The sequence below is a fragment of the Lithobates pipiens genome, unplaced genomic scaffold (genome assembly GCF_037356315.1).
Source record: "Lithobates pipiens isolate NorthernLeopardFrog02 unplaced genomic scaffold, aLitPip1_a1.2 Scaffold_18, whole genome shotgun sequence".
Classification (NCBI taxonomy): Eukaryota; Metazoa; Chordata; class Amphibia; order Anura; family Ranidae; genus Lithobates; species Lithobates pipiens.
Genome location: NW_027507758.1, coordinates 512,165,973 through 512,188,665, shown reverse-complemented (window position 1 = coordinate 512,188,665; position 22,693 = coordinate 512,165,973).

The window sequence follows — 22,693 nt, the reverse complement described above, 5'->3', positions numbered from 1 at the left end:
CAATTCACAATAGTGTGAACCCAGCCTAAAGCCTCGTACACGAGGTGCGATTACTTGACAATTGTTTTCCAATTTTCGGCCAATAAATGTTGGATGACAGGCTAGTAAATTTTCAGTGGACAACAGTTTGATGTCAGATTTTCGTATATGGTCAGTACACAAATCTGTCACACAAAAGTCAAACATACAAACACACATGCTCGGAATCAATGCTCACCAAACATGAAATTAGCAGAAGGGGCCCAAAGGGTGGTGCTCAAGAGCTGAAATTCTTCGTAGTACATCACTACGTTTGTGTTTGTGGCACGACAATTTTGTACCGATAGTATGCAAGACAAGATGCTGACACAAACCCTTTTGACAAAAATCAGACGATTGGTTGGCCAACAATCACACCGTGTGTACAAGGCTTTAAGCACAACTTCACCCAAAATAGGAAGTTACACTTATCTGGCGTGTCTCTGCCCTCTTCTTGAGGCTGGGTTCATACTTAGTCCACTTACTTGTGCAGTTTGCATATTGCAGGTGCAAAACTAAAAATGCTCTAAAAAATGCATAGGTGTGAACCAGGCCTTAGTGCGGACATGGCTCACAGCAGAGGTCCGGTGGGTCCCTGTTCTCCGTTTCAGGGACAAATCAGGCCTGCGTTTTTTGCCTGAATTGAGACCTGAAACGGAGCCAAAGACGTACAGGACCCCTGTGCAAGCCACTCCGCAGCTGCCCCAGAGCCAGCTCCATTGAGAGCCGGTGTTCCGTCAGAATCAGTGACCCATCAGATTAGTTCCGTCAGCTGAATACTTTTTTTTTTTGTTTAATAAAAGTTTATTAGAGACAAATAACAAACAAGCAATGACAATAAAGTCTGAATGCAGACAGCGCCAAATCCCCTAAACATGGTAACATACAAAACGAATACCTTCAAGGAATCCAAAAATTAGAGCATGTTAGTATTCAATACAGAGAGGGGGACACGTATGAGCTCTTAAAACCAACCAATCGGAGAGTATGGGGATATTGCACAGCAATATTTCAAGTATTGGGCTTCAAGTCATCTGTCTATAGAACAGAGGATAGGATAAAGAAAGATGAGAGCGTAGAAAGGGGGGCAGCGAAGGAAGAGAATGAGGGACAAGAAGGGAGGTAGGGAGGGGGTGGAGGGGGGGAGGGGGGGTTGGCTCGCGTGGTTACATGTAGAGAATTAATACCAAAACTTACACTGTACTACTATAAGGCCTAAGATAAGAAAAAACCTAGTCCTCCTGAGGTGAGGGGGGGGGGGGGGGGTACCGTTGATAGGCGTGGTTGACTCAAAGGGGTTGCGGGGTTGAGCCTCATTCATTAGGGCTGTGTGAGGAGATCCTTGTAGAATGAGGTGGTAGTGAATTCCCCCAGCTAGACCACTTCTTAAAAACTCTTTGAGAAGTCTTCTTGTTGGAGTGAGTCATGTCCTCCATGAGATGAACTGCTGCAATTTTATGCATCCAGCATTTCAGCATTGGAATTTTGGGTTGCCCCCAAAGAGCAGGTATTAGTGCCTTGGCTGTGTTCAGCAGGTGGGGGATTATGGAGCGTCTGTACCGGCCTACAGGGTCGGCTGTAGCGTGGAAAAGAACGGTCCAAGGATCATTAGGAAGATTAATGCCCGAGATCCGCTGTATAACTTGAATCACGTTGGCCCAAAATGGTGTAATAAGTGGACAAGACCACCAGATATGTGCATGAGTGGCCCTGAACCCACAATTCCTCCAACAAAGCGGGGAGTTTTCAGGGAACATCCGTTGCAATTTCTCTGGAGCGTAATGCCACCTGGTGAGCAACTTGTAGTTAACTTCAGCCATATTTGAGGCAAGGGATGAAACATGGGTTATTTGCAGTACCTTTTCCTTTTGTAGGTCCAAGAGGCTTGCGTTTAGGTCCTCCTCCCATCTAGCCAGATAGGGCGGGTGTGAGTTGTAGAGGAGTTTGATAAGGGCCTTATAAAACAGCGATAGGCATTGCAACGGAGGATCCTTTGGATAAAACACAGCCTCAAGCCCGTTAAGACCTTCAGGGCCTCTGAGTGGTCGAGGCAGAGCTCGTAGGAAACACTGTAACTGAGCGTATCTCCACCTGTCGAGGAATGTAATTGGAGTGGTGCCAAGAATATCCTTTAGAGACTTGATGCTATCAGTCCGGAGGACCTGATGTAGAAGGAGGGGTCGATCAGGGGACCAAGTCCGAAATCCCGGGTCTAATAGGCCTGGTAGAAAGTATCAGTGGTTGAGAAGCGGCATTAAAGGGGAGTTGTAGGACCATGAGAACTTCTCGTGTAGGTTGTCCCAAACATCTAGGGTGGAAAGTGTGAGGCAGGAGGTATCGCTGCTGAGATGTCAGTGTGTGCGAGGGATCCAAGGCACTACCGTGAGGTCTGCAGCACACAGAAAGCGTTCCATGTTAACCCACACCGTCAGCTGAATACTTATTGCACAGGTTTTCTAATCTGACAGAACACCTGCAGTCACAAGAAATGCCAGCGGACATCTTACTACACCCAGCTACGTCCTGAATTTCACAGTAATTTTAGCAATAAAATGAGCATATATAATTAAACATAGTATATTCAGATCTGTTATGCTGTTTTCATGATAATTTTCATGCATAAATGTTTAGCACTGACCAGTGCGAGGTGTACCAAGATGGCCTCCGCCACCTTCCTATTGCTGGCTTCCAGCTTCTTTCAAAATGTAACATTAAAAACAGCATCACAGATGTGAATATAATATATTTATTTATATACTCTCACTTTATTGCTAAAATGACTGTGAAATTCAAGACGTAGCTAGGTGTAGTAAGATGTCCGCTGTCTCCTTCTGACTGCTGCTGCTCTCTCAGATTAACAAACCGGCTATGCATGTGCAGTAAGTATTCAGAAGACAGAATGTCACTTCCGTTACCTAATCTGATGGGTCACCAATTGTGACGGAACACCAGGCACGCTCTCCTGTCATGCAAATTGGATGCAGGGAAATCTGCATCCAATTCATACTAGTGTTAACCCAGCCTTAAAGATGAAGTAAATCCTGATGGGTTTTACTTCCTCTTTTTGTTCCCTGCAAAGTAAAAGCATAATGGGCTAGTATGCATCGCATACTAGGCCATTATGTGCCACTTACCTGCAAATGAAGCCTGCGATGTCCCCGCTGGTGGCCGCTTCCATCTTCACCCCTTTTCCTTCCAGGGCCATGGACTCCGACTCCATGATTTGCCGGAGGCACAGGAGCCGACGGTCACGCAAGGGGCCCTGTAGAAACATCACACTCATGCCCTTTGTTTGGGTGCAACATCACAGTGCCAAATCGCAAAAAGTGCTCTGGTCAGGAAGGGGGTCGAAATTTCGCAAGGCTGAAGAGGTTAAGTTTTGGCACTACATTTTTTTGGAGGCTTCCAGGACACAACATAGGTCTCAGAAATCTGCAGGACCATTCAGGACACGTGTGCAGTGGGAACCTGGCTGTGAAGCTGTAAGCAGTTACAGTCGGCTTGCCAAAGTGAACATGCCAGCGCCTGGACCCAAAGGGGCAACTCGGGTGAGGACAGCACTGGATCCCTGGACAGGTAATTGTCCTATTTTTAAAAACCAGCAGCTACACTATTTTTAGTTGCTGAATTTTAATTTTATGTTTTCAGTTTGAAGATCCTCTTTAAGAAGAAAATGTTTACAGGAGAAAAACTGGTATATAACACAGACAGCAGAGCAATCGCACGACTCCTGATTGTTCAGTTCTCGGTTTTCTTGAGTCAAAGAGCGGTGATTTTCAGTCACCGCTCTCTGCCTCCAGTTCATGCCTATGACCCACAAGAGAAGTATGTCCAAAACAACTTTGGTTTAGCTATTTTGGCCATACATCTCTTTGAAAACCCCATGACAATTTTTTCTTCTTTGCTTTGTAACATTCATCCAGCACCAGACCCTTATTTCCACCTTCATGCTTTTAGACATGAATGGCTAACGGTGATACTGTAAAGTAACCAAAAAGAGAAAGAGCCAGCACTCAGCTCATAGACCTCAAAATTTTAATGAGGGTACTTTCTCCAGGTGACAGACAGCCTTGAGAAATAGGTCCACCCTGGCCCTGAAACATTGGTGTATCATGTCTTTGACTTCCTTTAAAGTCAGAGGTTTATGGTTTGAGTGGTGGCTTTTTATTTATTTTTTCTGTCTGTGTACCATTGGGAAAATTTTCTTTCATTTTCTGTCCCAGGAAGTTAGCGAAAATTCCCAAAGTGAGGATAATTCCACTCTTAAAGAGGGATTCCACCAAAAAAAAAAATATTAAAAGCCAGCAGCTATAAATACTACAGCTGCTGACTTTTAATAAATGGACACTCACCTGTCCCGGGTTCCAGCGATGCCGGCAGCCGAGGCCGATCGATCGCTCGGCTCTCGGCTGCTGTAGTCACCATTCTAGGTGAGGGAATCAGGAAGTGAAGCGAATCGGCTTCACTTCCCGGTTCCCTACTGCGCATGCGCGAGCAGCGCCGCGCAATAGGAAATCTCCGCGCTGTCACTGGGACCCGTGTGTGTCCCAGCAGACATCGCGGCAGGGCAGGAAATGGCGTAGACTCCCACGGGAGTCTATGCCCGGAAGTGGGTGAAAATACCTGTCTTTGACAGGTATCTCCACCCCCCTCCCCCCTGAAAGGTGTCAATTGTGACACCGGAGGGGGGGGGGGTTCCGATTATTATTATTATACAGGTTTTATATAGCGCCAACAGTTTGCTCAGCGCTTTACAACATAAGGGCAGACATTACATTTACATTACAATTTGGCACAAGAGGAATAAGAGGGCCCTGCTCGTTAGAGCTTACAATCTAAAAAGGAAGGGGCAATTGATACAGGAGGTAATTGCTGTGGGGGATGAGCTGATGGGGGAAGTAAAACAGTGTTAGTTAGAAGCAGGATAGGCTTCTTTGAAGAGAAGGGTTTTCAGGGATCGTCTAAAGATGGATAGATTAGGGGACAGTCGGACAGATTGGGGTAGGGAGTTCCAGAGGATGGGAGAAGCTCTGGAGAAATCCTGGAGGCGAGCATGGGAGGAGGGGACAAGGGAGCTAGAGAGCAGGAGGTCTTGAGATGACCGAAGAGGGCGGTTTGGTTGGTATTTTGGGACCAGGTCAGTGATGTAGCTGGGGGCAGAGTTATGGATGGCTTTGTAAATTATTGTTAGTACTTTGAATTTTATTCGTTGGGTGAGTGGAAGCCAGTGCAGGGATTGGCAGAGAGGGGTGGAGGACACTGAATGGCTGGTAAGGTGGATGAGTCTGGCAGCGGCATTCATTATGGACTGGAGGGGGGATAGCCTATGTAAAGGTAATCCAACGAGGAGGGAGTTGCAGTAGTCGAGGCGAGAGATGACCAGGGAGTGAATTAGAAGCTTGGTGGTGTCATTAGTTAAAAAGGGGCGTATTCTGGAAATGTTGCGGAGGCTAAGGCGGCATGATTTGGACAGGGCTTGTATGTGGGCCTGAAAGGACAGTTCGGAGTCTAAGGTTACCCCTAGCACCTTGGCATGTGGGGATGGACTGATAGATGTGCCATTGATCTTGACAGAGAAGTCAGGTGAAGGGGTACGTGGGGGAGGAAATATTAAGAGCTCGGTTTTAGATAGATTAAGTTTGAGGAAGTGGTGTGACATCCAGGCTGATATGTCTGTTAGTAGATCAGCGATGCGTGAGGAGACTGATGGGGTGAGCTGAGGGGTAGAGAGATAGATTTGGGTGTCATCAGCATATAAATGGTAGCGAAAGCCATGGGAGGCTATCAGCTGACCCAAGGAGGATGTGTAGATCGAGAATAGTAGAGGTCCAAGGACAGAACCTTGGGGGACCCCAACGGTAAGAGGAGTTGGAGAAGAGGAAGTGGAGTTGAAAGTGACACTGAAGGTGCGATGAGATAGGTAAGATTCAAACCAACGGAGAGTGCAGTCATGGAGACCAAGCAAATTTAGTTTTTTGAGGAGGAGGGGGTGGTCAACTGTATCAAAGGCAGCAGAAAGGTCCAAGAGTAAGAGTATGGAATAATGACCGTTGGTTTTGGCTGTTAGTAAGTCGTTGGTGAGTTTTAGAAGGGCAGTTTCTGTGGAGTGCTGTGGGCGAAATCCAGACTGAAAAGGATCGAGAAGGTTATTTTCAGTGAGGTGGTTGCTCAGTCGGTTATAGACTAAACGTTCGAGGAGTTTGGAGGCAAAAGGGAGTAAAGAGATGGGTCTTAAGTTGTTAAGATTGGTGGGGTCTGAGGCCTTTTTTGGTATGGGAGTGACTAGTGCATGTTTTAGAGGGTTGGGGAAGATGCCAGTAGAGAGTGAGAGGTTGAAGATATGAGTTAAGGAGTGTGGGATTGAGTCAGATGGTGACCGTAGTATTTGAGAAGGAACAGGGTCCAGGGGGCAGGAGGTTAGGCGGGCATTAGAAAAAAGTTTAGTGACTTCCTCTATAGTAGCTGGGTCAAAAGAGGAAAGTATTGATTGTGCAGGAGGACAGGGAGTGTAAGGTGAGGGAGATGTCTGTAGAGCGGAGATCTCGAGACGAATCGTCTCAATCTTATTTTTGAAGTGATAAGCAATCTCCTGGGCAGTGAGTAAGTTAGTGGGTGGGGGTAATGGAGGACGAAGTAGAGTGGTAAAGGTAGAAAAGAGTTGACGGGGACTGTGTGAGAGGGTGTTAATGAGAGTGATAAAGTAGGTCTGTTTGGCAGCGTGCAGGCAGGAATGGTATTTTTGGAGGGCAGATTTATATTGGCTGAAATCTTGCTGTGACTTAGTTTTACGCCACAAACGCTCAAGAGCACGGCTACGTTTTTTGAGGCTTCTGGTATTGTCTGTCTGCCAGGGTTGCAGCGGCCGGGGCTTGATTCTGTGCGTAGTAAAGGGGGCCAAGGTATCCAGGGTGGATGACAGCGAACTGTTGTAGACAGAAGTAGCCAAGTTGGGGCAGGACAAGGAGGAGATTTTGTCGTAGAGACAGTCTGTAGCAGAGAAAAGAAGAGAAGGGTTAAGATGGCGAAGGTTTCTACGGGTAATAGTTTGGTAGTTGGAAGGCAAGGAGGAGGCAGACAAGGAGAGATTGAAACTAATAAGGTGGTGATCAGATAGAGGAAAAGGAATATTGGAAAGGGTGTGCGGAGTGCATAGGTAGGAGAAGATAAGGTCAAGGCAGTTGCCAACAGAGTGAGTGGAAGCACTTGTCCATTGTTTTAGATCAAAAGAGGAGGTTAGGCTCAGCAGCTTAGAAGTGGCAGGAGTGTTAAGATTAACAGGGATGTTAAAGTCACCAAGAATGAGTGTTGGAATTTCAGAGGAGAGAAAGTAGGGTAGCCAGGCAGAGAAGTCATCAAGGAAGTTTGATACCGGTCCAGGGGGGCGATAGATCACAGCAATTCTCAATGAAACCGGAGAAAATAGGCGAATACAGTGAGCTTCAAATGAAGAGAGGGACAGAGAGGGGGGTGGATGAAGAACCTGGAAAGTGCTTTGAGGGGATAGGAGAATTCCAACACCACCTCCTTTCCGTCCACTAGGCCTGGGAGAGTGAGTCCACAGGAGGCCACCATAGGAGAGAGACGCAGGAGAAGGAAGGTCAGATTCTTGAATCCAGGTCTCAGTAATTGCAAGTAGGTTCAGAGAGTTAGTGATAAACAGGTCATGGACAGTGGTGAGTTTGTTACAAACAGAGCGGGCATTCCAAAGGGCACAGGAGAAGGGGAGGCTGGCTCTAGGCTGAAGAGGAATAGAAATGAGATTGTGTGGATTGCGGCTGCTAGCAGAGGATGGGCTGTGCTGGGTATGTTGGCCGAAGGTAAATGATTGTGGTCCAGGATTTGGGGAAATATCTCCAGAAGTTAGGAGAAGCAGAAGGGTGAGAGAGGTGATATGGGAGTGTGACTTATGTGGGGGGACACGTCCCAATGGCCTGCAGGCTTTATTGGTATAAGGATTTAGCGTTAGCAGGAGGTGATGAGTGCAGTAATAAGGTGAAGACAGGAGTGAGGGAGATATATATAAGCTGTGGGGTGGAGAAGGTGGGTGAAGGAGTGAGAATTTAAGCAGAGACGATGCAACTGTGAGAAGGAAGAATAGAGAGTGCATGATACAGAGTGGTGAGATTGGGAGGAAGCATGAATAAGAGAAGAAAAAGTTTGGAGAATCAGGTCACCTGTAGTCTGCTGTGTATTTTCGCTTTGTGCATTCGCTGAAGTGCTGAGCAGAAGGGGGGGGGTTCCGATCAACGGAGGTTCCACTTTAGGGTGGAATCCCGCTTTAAGCCCCATACACACTATCAGATTTCCTGCAGATTTTTTCCTTCAGATTTACCAAAACCATATAATATGAGGTCAAACCTTAGGAGTTTCAATTTGTATGCAATCAGACAGGCCTTTGCACTACATGGCTTTGGTAAATCTGAAGGAAAAAATCAGCAGAAAATCTGATAGTGTGTATGGGGCTTTACCACCTAAGGACCGCCGCATGTAGATGTACGTCGGCACAATGGCACCGACAGGCACACGCACGTACCGGTATGTGCTTGCCTTCCAGCGGGTGGGGGGTCCGATCGGAGCAATCCGGGATGAGGGGACGGCCGTTGGTTTCTGGCCATCCCCTCTCGATCGTTCCTGCCAAATGAGAAGCTTCCCCCGCCTGTGTAGTGTAAACACAGGCAGGGAGGAAGTGAAGTCATTCTCCTCGGGGCGGTCTTTTTGACCGGACTGCGAGGAGAAAACATAGTAAGTGCACCAATCACTACACTGACATGTAGGTACACATAGGCACACAAATCACCCCCTGTTTTTCTGATCGCTGCATTAGGCCTCATGCACACGAGACGCAGGTGAAAACTCTGCTCAAAAAAAGCTGAAACGTGCGTTTTGCCGCGTTTGCATGCCGTGTTTAGACGCGTTTAGCCGCGTTTGCGTTTATAAGCGTTTATAAAGATAACATCATGTAGACCCTCCCCAAGCTCTCAAAGCATGTTTTTTTAACTATTTCTGCTATTTTGATCAGAGTGAGCAGCAGCAGCATAGAGAGCAGTTGTACATTTGCATTTGCCTCTCTTTCTGTGGAATATATTTTTAAATGGATCCCTTATTGAATATATGTCAAGAAATGCTCCTGATGTTGCTCTTGATGAGACAGCAACGTCGTCGCAAATTTCGTGAGAAGTCCAGAGTCAGAGCTCATCGATATTGGACCCATCCGTTGATGGGACAGCGAATGTCCGTTGAATATTTCACAAACATGTATGTGCAGCTGTGTACCTACCCCGACAAGTTTTTTAATTTTAGCTGGATGTCCATTGTCACATTTGATCTGCTCTTAGAAAAAGTACGACCTGGTCTGACATTCGTGGACACCAATATGAGAAACAGTGTGTCACCAGAGGAACGTCTGTTGGTAACGATCAGGTATGTGTATATATTTATAAAATATATTTATCTATAAATGTACAGATTAATTTTTTTCTCTGTCCTTTATTTAAAAAAAAATAATGTCTATTTATAGCAAACTATCCAATTTTTTAAAATATCTAAAATTTTCTTGTGGCAATTTTACCCCTAACAGCTAACCCTATCCCTTACACTAACCCTAAACAACCCTAACCCTAATCCATCCCTTAATCCTAAACAATAACCCTAACCCTAACGGATAACCACTTACCATAACACCCAACCCTAATGACCAAATTACATTGCCGCAGATGGTCACAGTTGACTTTGAGGCCATATATCTCTGATGCAGAAAAGTGCATGACATGACATTGGGGTTCCTGGCAATAATTGGCCCCAAGATATGGGCCCCCAAATCGGGTCACAAAATGTCATTCTCTGATGCAGAAAAGTGCATGACATTTTGCGACCCGACTTTGGGGCCCCCTATCTCGGGGTCACTTGGTGATAGGAACCATTTGGATATGTTGTAGTGCTAGATCCACAGTGTCTGCATACCGAATTTGGGGTTCCTGGCAATAAGTGGCCGCAAGATATGGGCCCCCAAAGTCGGGTCACAAAATGTAATTCTCAGATCATATTTCTGAGTTTTCAGGTCCAAAAAACTGGGTTCCTTTAAAAAAAGCATATAAACGCAAACGCGGCTACACGCGGGTGCCGTGTTTAGCCGCGTTTAGCCGTGTTTTGCGTCTGAAACGTGGAAATTTTTGCATCTGAACCCATTTTTTTGCTTCTGGAAAAACGAGGTTAAACGCAACTGCATAAAAACGGCAAAAAACTAGACTGTGTGCATGGACACATAGGATAACATTGAATGAGTTCAGGGGCAGTTGAAAAAAGTGTCCAACTGCATCTGAACAAGCGTTTAACTGCGTCTCGTGTGCATGAGGCCTTAGTTTCACTGGTGCCGCTAGGTAGCTAGTTATTTTTTTAGGTTCACCGCCAGGTTTTTATAGCATTAGGTACCCCCATATACTACCCAATAAAGGTTTTAACCCCCTGATTGCCCCTAGAGTTAACCCTTTCACCAGCGATCACAGTATAAGTGTCACTGGTGATGCTGGATAGCCAGTTAGTTATTTAGTTATTTAGGTTCCCCGTCAGGTTTTTATATAGCGTCCGTGACCCCCATATACTACCTAATAAAGGTTTTAACCCCCTGATTGCCCCCAGGTAACCCTTTCACCTCCTTTTGCCAGTGTCACTAAGCGATCGTTTTTCTGATCGCTGCATTAGTGTCACTGGTGCCGCTAGGTAGCTAGTTATTTTTTATGTTCACCTTCAGGTTTTTATAGCTTTACTTACCCCCATATACTACCTAATAAAGATTTTAACCCCCCTGATTGCCCCTAGAGTTAACCCTTTCACCAGCGATCACTGTATAAGTGTCACTGGTGACGCTGGTTAGCCAGTTAGTTATTTAGGTTCCCCATCTGGTTTTTATATAGTGTCAGGGACCCCCATATACTACCTAATAAAGGTTTTAACCCCCTGATTGCCCCTAGTTAACCCTTTCACCAGTGATCACTGTATAAGTGTTACGGGTGACTGTGGTTAGTTAGTTTGCTTTTTATAGCATCAGGGAACCCACCATTTATTACCCAATAAAGGATTAACCCCCTGATCACCCAGAGGGTGATATCAATTAGGTTTTAGGGTCAGGGTCTGCATCGCCCCAGGCAGCGCTAGGTTAGTGCCAGTACCGCTAACACCCACGCACAAAACATACACCTCCCGTAGGGGTATAGTATCTGAACAGATCAATATCTGATCTGATCAGATCTATACTAGCGTCCCCAGCAGTTTAGGGTTCCAAAAAACGCATTGTTAGCGGGATCAGCCCATATACCTGCTAGCACCTGCATTTTGCCCCTCCACCCAGCCCACCCAAGTGCAGTATCGATCAATCACTGTCACTTACATAACACTAAACACATAACTGCAGCGTTCACATTGTCAGGCCTGATCTCTGCGATCGCTAACAGTTTTTTTTGGTAGCATTTTATATTTAAATCCTGAGGGCTCCCAAAAAGTCCCCCACATGTGGTATCCCCGTACTCAGGAGAAGCAGCAGAATTTATTTTGGGTTGTAATTTCACTTATGCCCATAGCATGTGTGAGCAATATATCATTTAGTGACAACTTTGTGCAAAAAAAAAAAGTTTGTAATATTCCCGCAACTTGTGGCAAAATATAAAACATTTCATGGACTCAACATGCCTCTCAGTAAATAGCTTGGGGTGTCTACTTTCCAAAATGGGGTCATTTGGGGGGGGGTTTGTGCTATTTTGGCATTTTATGGCCTTCGAAACTGTGATAGGTAGTGAGGAGTGAAATCAAAAATTTGCACCCTTAGAAATCCTGAAGGCAGTGATTGGTTTTCGGGGTCCCGTACGTGGCTAGGCTCCCGAAAAGTCCCACATATGTGGTATCCCCGTACTTAGGAGAAGCAGCAGAATATATTTTGGGGTGCAATTCCACATATAACTATGGCATGTGTGAGCAATATATCATTTAGTGACAACTTTTTGTAAACTTTTTTTTTTGTGTCATTATTCAATCACTTGGGACAAAAAAAAGAAAATATCCAATGGGCTCAACATGCCCCTCAGCAATTTCCTTGGGGTGTCTACTTTCCAAAATGGGGTCATTTGGGGGGGTTTTGTGCTATTTTGGCATTTTATGGCCTTCGAAACTGTGATAGGTAGTGAGGAGTGAAATCAAAAATTTGCACGCTTAGAAATTCTGAAGGCAATGATTGGTTTTCGGGGTGCCGTACGCGGCTAGACTCCCAAAAAGTCCCACATATGTGGTATCCCCGTACTCAGGAGAAGCAGCTGAATATATTTTGGGGTGCAATTCCACATATAACTATGGCATGTGTGAGCAATATATCATTTAGTGACAACTTTTTGTAAACTTTTTTTTTTTTTTGTGTCATTATTCAATCACTTGGGACAAAAAAAAATATTCAATGGGCTCAACATGCCACTCAGAATTTTTCTTGGGGTGTCTACTTTCCAAAATGGGGTCATTTTGGGGGGGGGGGGGGGGTTTGTACTGCCCTGCCATTTTAGCACCTCAAGAAATGAGATAGGCAGTCATAAATTAAAAGCTGTGTAAATTCCAGAAAATGTACTCTAGTTTGTAGATGCTATAACTTTTGCGCAAACCAATAAATATACGCTTATTGACATTTTTTTTTACTAAAGACATGTGGCTGAATACATTTTGGCCTAAATGTATGACTAAAATTTAGTTTATTCGATTTTTCTAAAAAGTAGAAAATATCTTTTTTTTTTCAAAATTTTCTGTCTTTTTCCTTTTATATCGTAAAAAATAAAAATCGCAGAGGCAATCAAATACCATCAAAAGAAAGCTCTATTTGTAGGAAGAAAAGGACGCAAATTTTGTTTGGGTACAACATTGCATGGCCGCGCAATTACCAGTTAAAGCAGTGCAGTGCGAAATTGTAAAAAGACCTCTGGTCCTTAGGCTGACAATTGGTCAGGGGCTTAAGTGATTAAAGAGAAAGTAAACCCTGATGGGGTTACTTCCTCTTTGATTCCCTGCAAAGGTAAAGCATAATGGACTACTATGCATCGCATAGTAGTCCATTATGTGTCACTTACCTGACACAGGAGCCAGCAAAGTCACCGCTGTCCCCTTGTGTACGGAGCCTCCATCTACTTGGTGGGTCTCGCTGCTCCGGCGCTGTCATTCGACAGGGCCGCAATGACGTCACTCCCGCGCATGCGCACGGGAGCCGCCACTCGCGGCATATCGCCGCTAACAGCGGCGTGCTCAGTGCGCCTGCGCGCCGCTGTCTACGCCGCATGCGCCGTAGACAGCGGTGCCTGTCTTTTGGCAAATATCTCCTGAACCGTGTAGGTTTAGGAGATATTTCTTGGACCTACAGGTAAGCCTTAATCTAGGCTTACCTGTAGGTCAAAGTGGTTTGTAAGAGATTACAACCACTTTAAGACAATTGTCACCAGAACAGGTGTCCCCATTAGAAGATGTCACCTTACCTCTTGTTTTGGGGACAACCCTAAAATGTTTGATGTCTCCTCACTTTCCTTCTCTGTGACAATGGTCGCTAGTACAAATAGAATGGTGAATCTCCCCTATGGGGACACAGACAGCAATAAAGACTTGACAAAGGATCTAACCCTTCCCCAGCCTATCAAAACAAAACAAAAAAAGGGTTTTGCCTAGATATACACTTACATTATCTTGACCTGATGTAACGCATGGCACAGTTGTTTATGGCAGTATAGCACTACAGAGAAAATATGTGGGCTGACATTGCTTGACATACGCTTGTTTTCTGTTTATTAAGACCCCTTTCACACTGGGGCGTTTTTCAGGCGTTTTTCATGCGCTTTAGCGTTAAAAAATACGCCTGAAAGAAGCCGCAACTGCAATCCCAATGTAAAAGCCCGAGTGCTTTCACACCGAGATCCCTTTCATACTGGGGCGTTTTTCAGGCGCTTCAGCGTTAAAAAATACGCCTGAAAGAAGCTGCAACTGCAATCCCAATGTAAACGCCCGATTGCTTTCACACCAAGGCGCTGCGCTGGCAGGGCGTCAAAAAAAGTCCTGCAAGCAGCTTCTTTGCAGCGCTTTTGGAGCGGTGACTAAAGCGCCCCTTCCCATTGAAATCAATGGGAAGCGCCTGTAAAACGCCAGAAAAACGCCTGAAAAACGCTATTGGCAGCAGCGTTTTGTGGGCGCTTTTAACCCTTTATTTGGCCACTAGCAGGGGTTAAAAGCGCCCCAATAACACTCGAAAAACGCTGGTAAAGCGCTGCTAGTTTAAGCGGCGCTTTACGAGCGTTTTTCGGGCGCTGACATTGTGAAAGGGTTCTTAAAGCACTTGGGATTTCACATTGGGACTGCAGATGAGGCTTCTTTCAAGCGCTTTACAGGCGCTTTTTTTAACGCTAAAGCGCCCGAAAAACGCCTGAAAAACGCCCCAGTGTGAAAGGGGTCTTAGACCCCTTTCACACTGGGGCGTTTTTCAGGCGTTTTTCAAGCGCTTTAGCGTTAAAAAAAGCGCCTGTAAAGCGCTTGAAAGAAGCCTCATCTGCAGTCCCAATGTGAAATGTCAGCGCCCGAAAAAACGCTCGTAAAGCGCCGCTTAAACTAGCAGCGCTTTACCAGCGTTTTTCGAGCGTTATTGGGGCGCTTTTAACCCCTGCTAGAGGCCAAATAAAGGGTTAAAAGCGCCTGTCTGTCACAGAGTAACACCTTATTCACCTTATTCACTCCACAACAGCACAGTGTTGCTCTGCAGGGCAATGACTTGCAGGGACATCTAGCACGATGAGGAAAAATGTAGACATGCTGCCTTTTTTACACACTGCAATGCACAGAACAATACACCAATGCTGTGGTGTGAATGGGGCACATAGAAAGCATCTGTTTTCTATGTGCCATAGCCCAGTGACCTGCATTTATCCAGTGCGGAAAAATGGAGGTCACTGCACATCGTGAAATCAAGTCACTATCGTTCTTTCAGAAGGGGATGCTCTTCTCTGTTCAGCGGGCGATTTGTGAGCAGATCCCCTGCTGAATCAAAGATTTTGTGACAACTGTGCTTGTTTACTTTTTTGTCCACATTTTGACAGCAGACATTGGCAGAGCCAGGTGGCCAAATGTAAACAGACTTGTGTCCATGCACATCAGGCTACCTTTGATCCATCGCCTTTAGGTCTGGAAAAACAGAAAAGGATGCAATCCTTGTCCATTTTTTTCATTTCACATTATGGCAAACTTACCTCCCAGAGTCCTCTTTGAGCAACTTTTGTGCTCCCCCTTGTCACACCTTCGCCACTGCTGCCATCTTCTCCAGGTCTTCTAGGTTCAAAGCCAACAGCCATCTCTAGCACCCAGCCAGGGATGATATAAGAACAGGCAGACAAAAGAGCTGACACAACACCGGAAGCCAGCGGAAGAGGAGGACCGGGCTTTTTATTTTTGGCAGGGCAGTGGTGGCAGAAGACTGGAGGAAGAGGATTTCAGAGGAGAGAGAAGAACGGAGGCAAAAGCCATCAGCGGAGGGAGAAGACCGGAGGAAAAAGACATCTGGGGCGGAACCGAAGAAAGAAGATACATTAGAGCTACGATGGGGGACATTCTTCATTTTTAATAAAGGAAACGTCTCTTGTTTTTTGCAACACTACACTTCTTTTTTGTTGGTAAATGGGTAGGGGGTACAATGTACCCCCTACTCATTCACATGGGGGAGCAGGGATCTGGGGGCCTGATAAGCCCCCTGCCCACAGACCCCCACAACCACTGCCCAGGGGTGTTGGGGAGAGGCCTTTGTCCCCATCAACGTGGGGACAAGGTGCTTTGGGGTGGGGAGTGCAGAGCCCCCCCTGTCCCAAAGCACCCATCCCCCCATATTGAGGGCTTGTGGCCTGGTATGGTCGGGGGGGGGGGGGAGAACTCGCTCGTCCAGCGCCTTTCCTGACCTGCCAGGCTGTATGTTCAGATAAGCGTGTGGTATGGATTTTGGGGGGACCCCACAACGTTTATTTTTTTTAGGATTTCCCCTCAAAATCTATATCAGAGTGAAGAGTCTAGTATGGTCTTGGGGGGACTTTACGCTTTTTTTTTTTTTTTAGATTCAAGATCCTCAGAGCAAAAGTCGGATCAGTTAAGATGATGATCTGACTTGGAATGCGACGTAAGCCCTATACACACTATCAGATTTTCTGCTGATTTCAGTCTTAAGATTTACCAAAACCATGTAGTGCAAGGGCCTGCCTGATTGCATACAAATTGAAACTCCTAAGGTTTGACCTCATATTTTATGGTTTTGGTAAATCTGAAGGAAAAAATCATCAGAAAATCTGATAGTGTGTATGGGGCTTACAGTACATGCAAATCAATGAGCTGAAATCATGCCCAAGTCGGATCAAAGTAGTGCAGGAACATTTCCTATCGCATCATGGCAGCATACACTCTGGGTTGTGACTCCGCCTCCACAACCTGATAGGACCACATAGCTATAAGATGACAACATGGCCCCCGCCCCAGTATTCTCTTACTTTCCCTCACCTGTTGGGACCACATGGATCATCACCCCCTTACCGCTTCGCCCCAGCCAGGTTCTAGCCTCTCCTGTACCGGTACAGCCTCTAAAGGAAGCTAAATGGAAGGAACCCCACTCTGGTGATCTTAGGGGTATGTTGCACTCTCTCTGTGACCTTGAATAAGCCTTAAACAGGCTTGCATTTTTATCTTCCTATGGTTGAAGTTTTAAACAGGCTCTAGTAGTATTGTTCGGCTCCTGTTATAAGCCTTAAACAGGCTTGAGAATATACTCAGCACATAAGTCTTAAACAGGGTTGGCTAAACTGCAGTGGTCTCCACCTCTGTCTTTCCCTGTTTACCTTGTGTGTATCCTTTGGCAGTCTTCCTGAGCTTGGCTCCGGTGGCAGATTTAAAAAGGGATTGGATTGCCAGTATTTTGACCTTCCTTACAAAACTTTCATCCATCCTGCTTAGGTGAGTGGATACCTGTTACTATACTAATGTTTACTGCATGTCTGCTGTGCTCTTTCCTCCCTGCATTCCCTATACACATTTTTGACACTATATATGTCTTTAGGCTTGCCTTATTTCCTTTCCATGGAGACCACTGCCCTAGCAGATCACCGTCAGCCCATTAGGTGGGGGGGGGGGGAGGATTTACCTTGGTAAATAGTGAAGATTAAAAAAGAGAGCAATCCTAACGGTGCCTAAATGGTTAGCCCTACCAGGTCCTCAAAATTATCCAAATCAAGGCACAGAGAGACCTCACGCAGGAGAAGCCATTCTGGCCAAAGACGGAGCCGCTCAAGTTGCAGGAGAAGTCGCTCAGGCCATAGAGGGAGTCGCAGGAGAAGTCGCTCCAGATCATATTCTAGACACAGCCGCTCCTACCATAGACGATCTCCTGTGCATGGACAGCAATCCCCATTGAGACCCTCCGGAAACGCATGCTGGATATGCAGGGCCGCAGCTCTCCCAGACAAACTGGCCTGCCATAGGTGCAACGAGGAGGCTACTTAGGAAAGAGAACCACAGTCTAAAAAACCTGTAGCTTCACAGATTCTTACTCAGTAAACAGAGTTGTCGACGCGAAGTGCCTCACCTGCTCCTCCCAGTACATCAAGAGAGCAGTATTCCCCGTCTGATAATGAGGGGTTGGAAGCATCTGCGGGTTTTGACTTTTCTCTAATAGAACCCTTTGTCAAATCGGTTAAAGAGGCGATTGGTTGGGAGGAACCCCAGGAGGCTCAACCGAAACGGAAGAAATACTTCCCGACCCTCAAAAGGGACTCAGAGGCTTTTCCGTTCATTGAGGAATTGGACGATTTAATCAAGGAAGAATGGCAGGGACCCGAGAAGAAATCGAGTCTGAATAACAGGCTTGCCAAATTGTATCCCCTCAAAGGGCCTAAAGTGAGTCCTCTGGTCTCTCTTCCTATTGTGGACACTTCTCTTATGCTGTTACATAGGCATATAACACTGCCGATTGAGGATGCTGTGATGTTCAGGGATGTTCTGGATATGAGGATTGACACGAATATGAAAAGGGCCTACCTAGCGGCAGGAGGCGATTGCAGAAAGGCAGTGGCACTCGCAGCCGTAGGCAGGGCTATCTCCAGCTGGTTGCCGAACACCAAGAAGTTGGTTTCAGAAGGCACGGATCAGGAGAGCATAGTGAAAGCTCTGCAGGAGCTGAGTCTCACGGGGGACTTTGTGGCAGAGGCCTCGGTGGATGTGATTAAATCGGCATCAAGGGCCATGTTGGCATCTGTAATGGCCAGGCGTGCACTGTGGCTGAAACCCTGAGCGGCGGACCCTGTTTCTAAATCTAATTGCTGACACATCCTGTATGATGGCGAGAATCTCTTTGGTGCAAAGCTGGATTCAGCAATTTCAAAAGTGACCGGCGGGAAGTCGGGACTTATACCATCGGACAGGAAACCAAAGCAACAGAGGCCTCCTCCTTACAGGGATGCAAAAGCCTATAGGTCGGGGAAAGAATACAGGAGGAGCTCGAAGAACCCCCAAACATCTTTTATGAAATTTCAGAAACCCAAAACTCCCGCTTCCAGTGACCAAAAGTCTTTTTGAAGGGGCGCCCACCCAGCCAGTGGTAGTGGGGGCAAGGCTTTCAAAATTCAAGCTGGCTTGGGAGGAGGCAATAAAGGACCCATGGACAGTAGCCACTGTCCGTTTCGGGCACAGATGGTCTTTCAGAGGACATCCCCCAGGGGACCAATTTTGTCCAACCAGGCTTCCACCATCAGGGAAAAAACGGTTACTGCTGACCAGTTACGTTCAAGAGCTTCTCCAAAAGAAAGCACTAATAGAAGTGACTACATCACAGAGGGGATGGGGATTCTATTCCCCGTTATTTCTGGTCAAGAAAAAAATCAGGGGACCTCCGTCCAGTCTTAGATCTGAAAAACCTTAATCGCTCCATCAAAGTGGAGTAATTCAAGATGGAAAGTTTACAATCGATCTCCCAATCCATAAATCTGAGGGACTGAATGCTCTCCATAGACCTCCAGGACACCTACCTACACATTACGACCCATGTCACCTTCCAGAAGTTCCTTCGGTTCTCGGTAAATCAGGGCCACTTTCAGTTTCATAGCCTCCCATTCGGGATCTATACTGCCCCCAGAACCTTCACTAAGGTCCTACTACCAGTGATTGCATCCTTGGGGGAGAAAGGATTGAGAGTCCATCACTACCTGGACGACATTCTCCTCCTTTCAAACAGCCAGGAGTCCCTTATCCAACATCAAGTGGTTCTAGTTTCCACACTACAAGGACTGGGCTAGTTAATAAACTGGAAAAAGAGCAATGCTCGTCCCACCCAGAGGATGATCTTCCTGGGTGCGCAGTTGGATACCCAGACAAACATGGTGGGGCTACCGGTAGAGAAGATTTCCCCACTGATTCAGAGGGTGAGAAGAGCAATCTTGGTAGCATCCCTAACAGCCATATGCTGAAGGTGATTCATATATATGGAGAATACTGGGGCGGGGCCATCTCGTCATCTTATAGCTATGTGGTCCTATCAGGTTGTGGAAGCGGAGTCACAACCCAGAATGTATGCTGCCATGAAGATGCGACAGGAAAGGAAAATTATGGAAAGGTAAGTATACAATTTTCCGTTTTTTCAAAGTCGGACCAACACAAGTCAGACCAGTTAAGACTGCTCTCATAGGGAACCACTGATTTTTACATGTCATGCAACTTGTGCTCCCAAAGTCGGAGCACATGTTGGACCAGTGTGAACCGTCCTTTAATCTGCTAATGCATCGTACACTACCCCCTCCCCAGATTGACAATGCTGCTCCCCGAGGGTATACTTGGTGCTTCTTTATCCAGAGTGGAGACACCCTAAGACAGCAACTGTGTTACTGGCTGGATCACCGGGTTAAAAAAAATAAAAATAAATTGAATGCAGCTACCGCATATAAAGATCGGTAAGCTGCTATATATTACAGTTTTGTTCTTGGGTTTAATACCGCTTGAATTCCTCCTGTCAACCATGATCTAGTAGATTTGTGGTAGTGCTGGACAAGTGGTGGCCCAGTTATTTCTCCTAGATTGTTTTTGTGTTTGAAACCAACCTGTGTGGTTTGAGAGAACGGTTTTTGATCTGAGACTGCCGAGCTTCTGTTACCAATGGAAATGTTGTTCATCCGAAGGTCACTCTATGGTTGTGTGGTGAAAAGTGCCCAGTGTAAATATTTCAGTGTATAGTCTTAACAATGCCAAGAGTGACAGGACTCTATGGTTGTGTGGTAAGGAGCCCCCAGCATAAATAATCAAAAGACTAGGTGGTATATTTCAAACACTTTAATAAATAGGGAAGCTGATACTGGCCAATATCACAGATAATGGACCCTGGGAGGCAATGGTACAGCCTGCAGCCTAAATGACAGGCTGAAATACACAGCAATATACATTGCTCCAAGCAGTACTCATGTTCGGAGTCCTACCTGCTAGCAATTAAAAACACATTAGAAGGGTACTATGGGCAAACATGTTTTTGGCTGAACTTCACTTTAGGTTCCTTGCACAATGGGCCATCCAGTTGCAGTTCGTCCCACCCAGCATGCTGGTCCTTCATGACTGAAAGCACAGGACCCTAAATAGTGGTACTATTTAGTAGTGTTCAACCCCATCCAGCTGCAGCCTGCCCTAGACTTTCATAGTCTGCCTGCAGTGTGGCTAATGATCCATATTGCTGCAATTTAAAGTGTTTGTAAACCCGCACATATATCCAGTGAAGTGACTGGGGGAGCTGAAATTACATTAGTGAGATCTCTGAGAGCTGATTGGAGGGAAGGGACACGCACCCTCCACACAGCAACAGAGCTGAGGCTGTCAGTCACAGGCTGCACCCTCCCCTGTAACCATTTTTTTCTTAGTGTCAGGAAAACTTATCAAAAGTGATTCATGCAGACAGCAGAGGAATGAAGCAGCAGACCGAAATGACACTTAGTGCTCTGGATTGAGACAAGGGCAGTCTATAGAAGGATATTCCTGTTCATAGTTTGTGTCTAACGGTTTACAACCACTTAAAAAAACCTTTGTTTTGGGGTTTAATACCACTTTTTAGTGATCGCAAAGGACCTGTTTTTTAATAACTTGTTATACTTACCTGCCCTGTGCAATGGTTTTGGATGCTGGTGGATGCTGATTGGTAGGAGGTTGATCCCTAGCTGCACTCGCATTTGATTGACAGCAGCAGGAGACAATGGCTCCTACTGTTCTCACTGAGTCCAGTGAGGAGGGAGAGAGAGACACTGCTCTTATGCACAGCCCTGTACCAAGATTGGGCTCAGGTAATTACTGGGGGGGGGGGGGGGGAATAATACATTAAGGCAAATAAACAAAACAAAACAAAAACAAAAACCTTCAGCCATTAAAATCACCTCCTGCCTGCTGTATAGACAAATGTCAGCGGTAGGGTGGCTTTCTCGTTCTGGGATGTCACATGACGTCATCCCACTCCGCGGGCACCCAGTGTCTCTAGGATACGGAGCATCCCAATTTTGGTAAAGAGCTGATAGCAAGGCTCTTTACCCATGTGATCATCTGCATCAAATCACAGCTGATCACATGTAAACAAGGAAATGCCTGTTATCGGCTTTCCTCTCCTCGCACTGACAGCTTGAGAGGAGAGCCGATCAGCGGTATTTTCTCATGGAGACCTGCACAAACCATCAGTGCCCTGATAATCGGTGCAGCCTCAACAGTGCCCAGCCAGTGCTGCCTTTCAATGCCCATCAGTGCCACCAATCAGTGGCACCTCATAATTCCCTATCAGGGCAGCCTACCAGTGCCGCCTCATATGTGCAATATATCAGTTAAGGAGAAAAATAACTTATTTACAAAATGTTATAATAGAAACTTTTAAAAAAAAATTTTTTAACAAAGAATAAAAAGCTGAGTGGCGATTAAACACCACCAAAAGAAAGCTCTACCTGTCTCAAAAAAAATGATAAAAATTTCATTTGGGTACATCGTTCCACGACCACACACAAGTAATTCAAAGTGTTAGAGTGCTCGATCACTCATGTAGCCTTACCCACAAGAGTTCTGTGGACACAAAGATGCAGGAAAATGGCTTCATGCTATTGACTCAGTGGTAGAATCCATGCCGCCTTGGCCAGGATTAATCTGGCAACCCTGGATGTCTGTTGGAGGGGCTGCGGGCTTCAAGGCACCTATTTGCATATATGGTGGAAGTGCCCGAAGGTAGGTCTTTTCGGCTAGATATTAGAGCCCAGATAAAGGTAATACTGGATGTTGAAAGGAGTGACTCTCCCTTTGGGTTTTTGCTCCACGTGCCAACCACCCCTCTGGGTAATTACTGTAAAGTGGTTTTGCCCCACCTTCTAAATGCAGCCAGGCATCTGATCCCCATCCATTGGAAATCAGCCCATATTCCTGGATGGGCTGACAGGATCCGTCTGGTTAATAATATCATGACAGCATAGGAGTGGGTGGCAACGTGTAGGAAAAGACATGAGAAGTTTTATAGTGTTTGGGCTACCTTGATACATTATACTTTTAGTGCCCCACAGGCGCCTTAGCCTATTTACTCTGGACCCTATTTGTCTCTATCCTTATTGCTGGAGACCCCAAACTGAATTGCCTTTGTGTACCTGAGATTCAATAG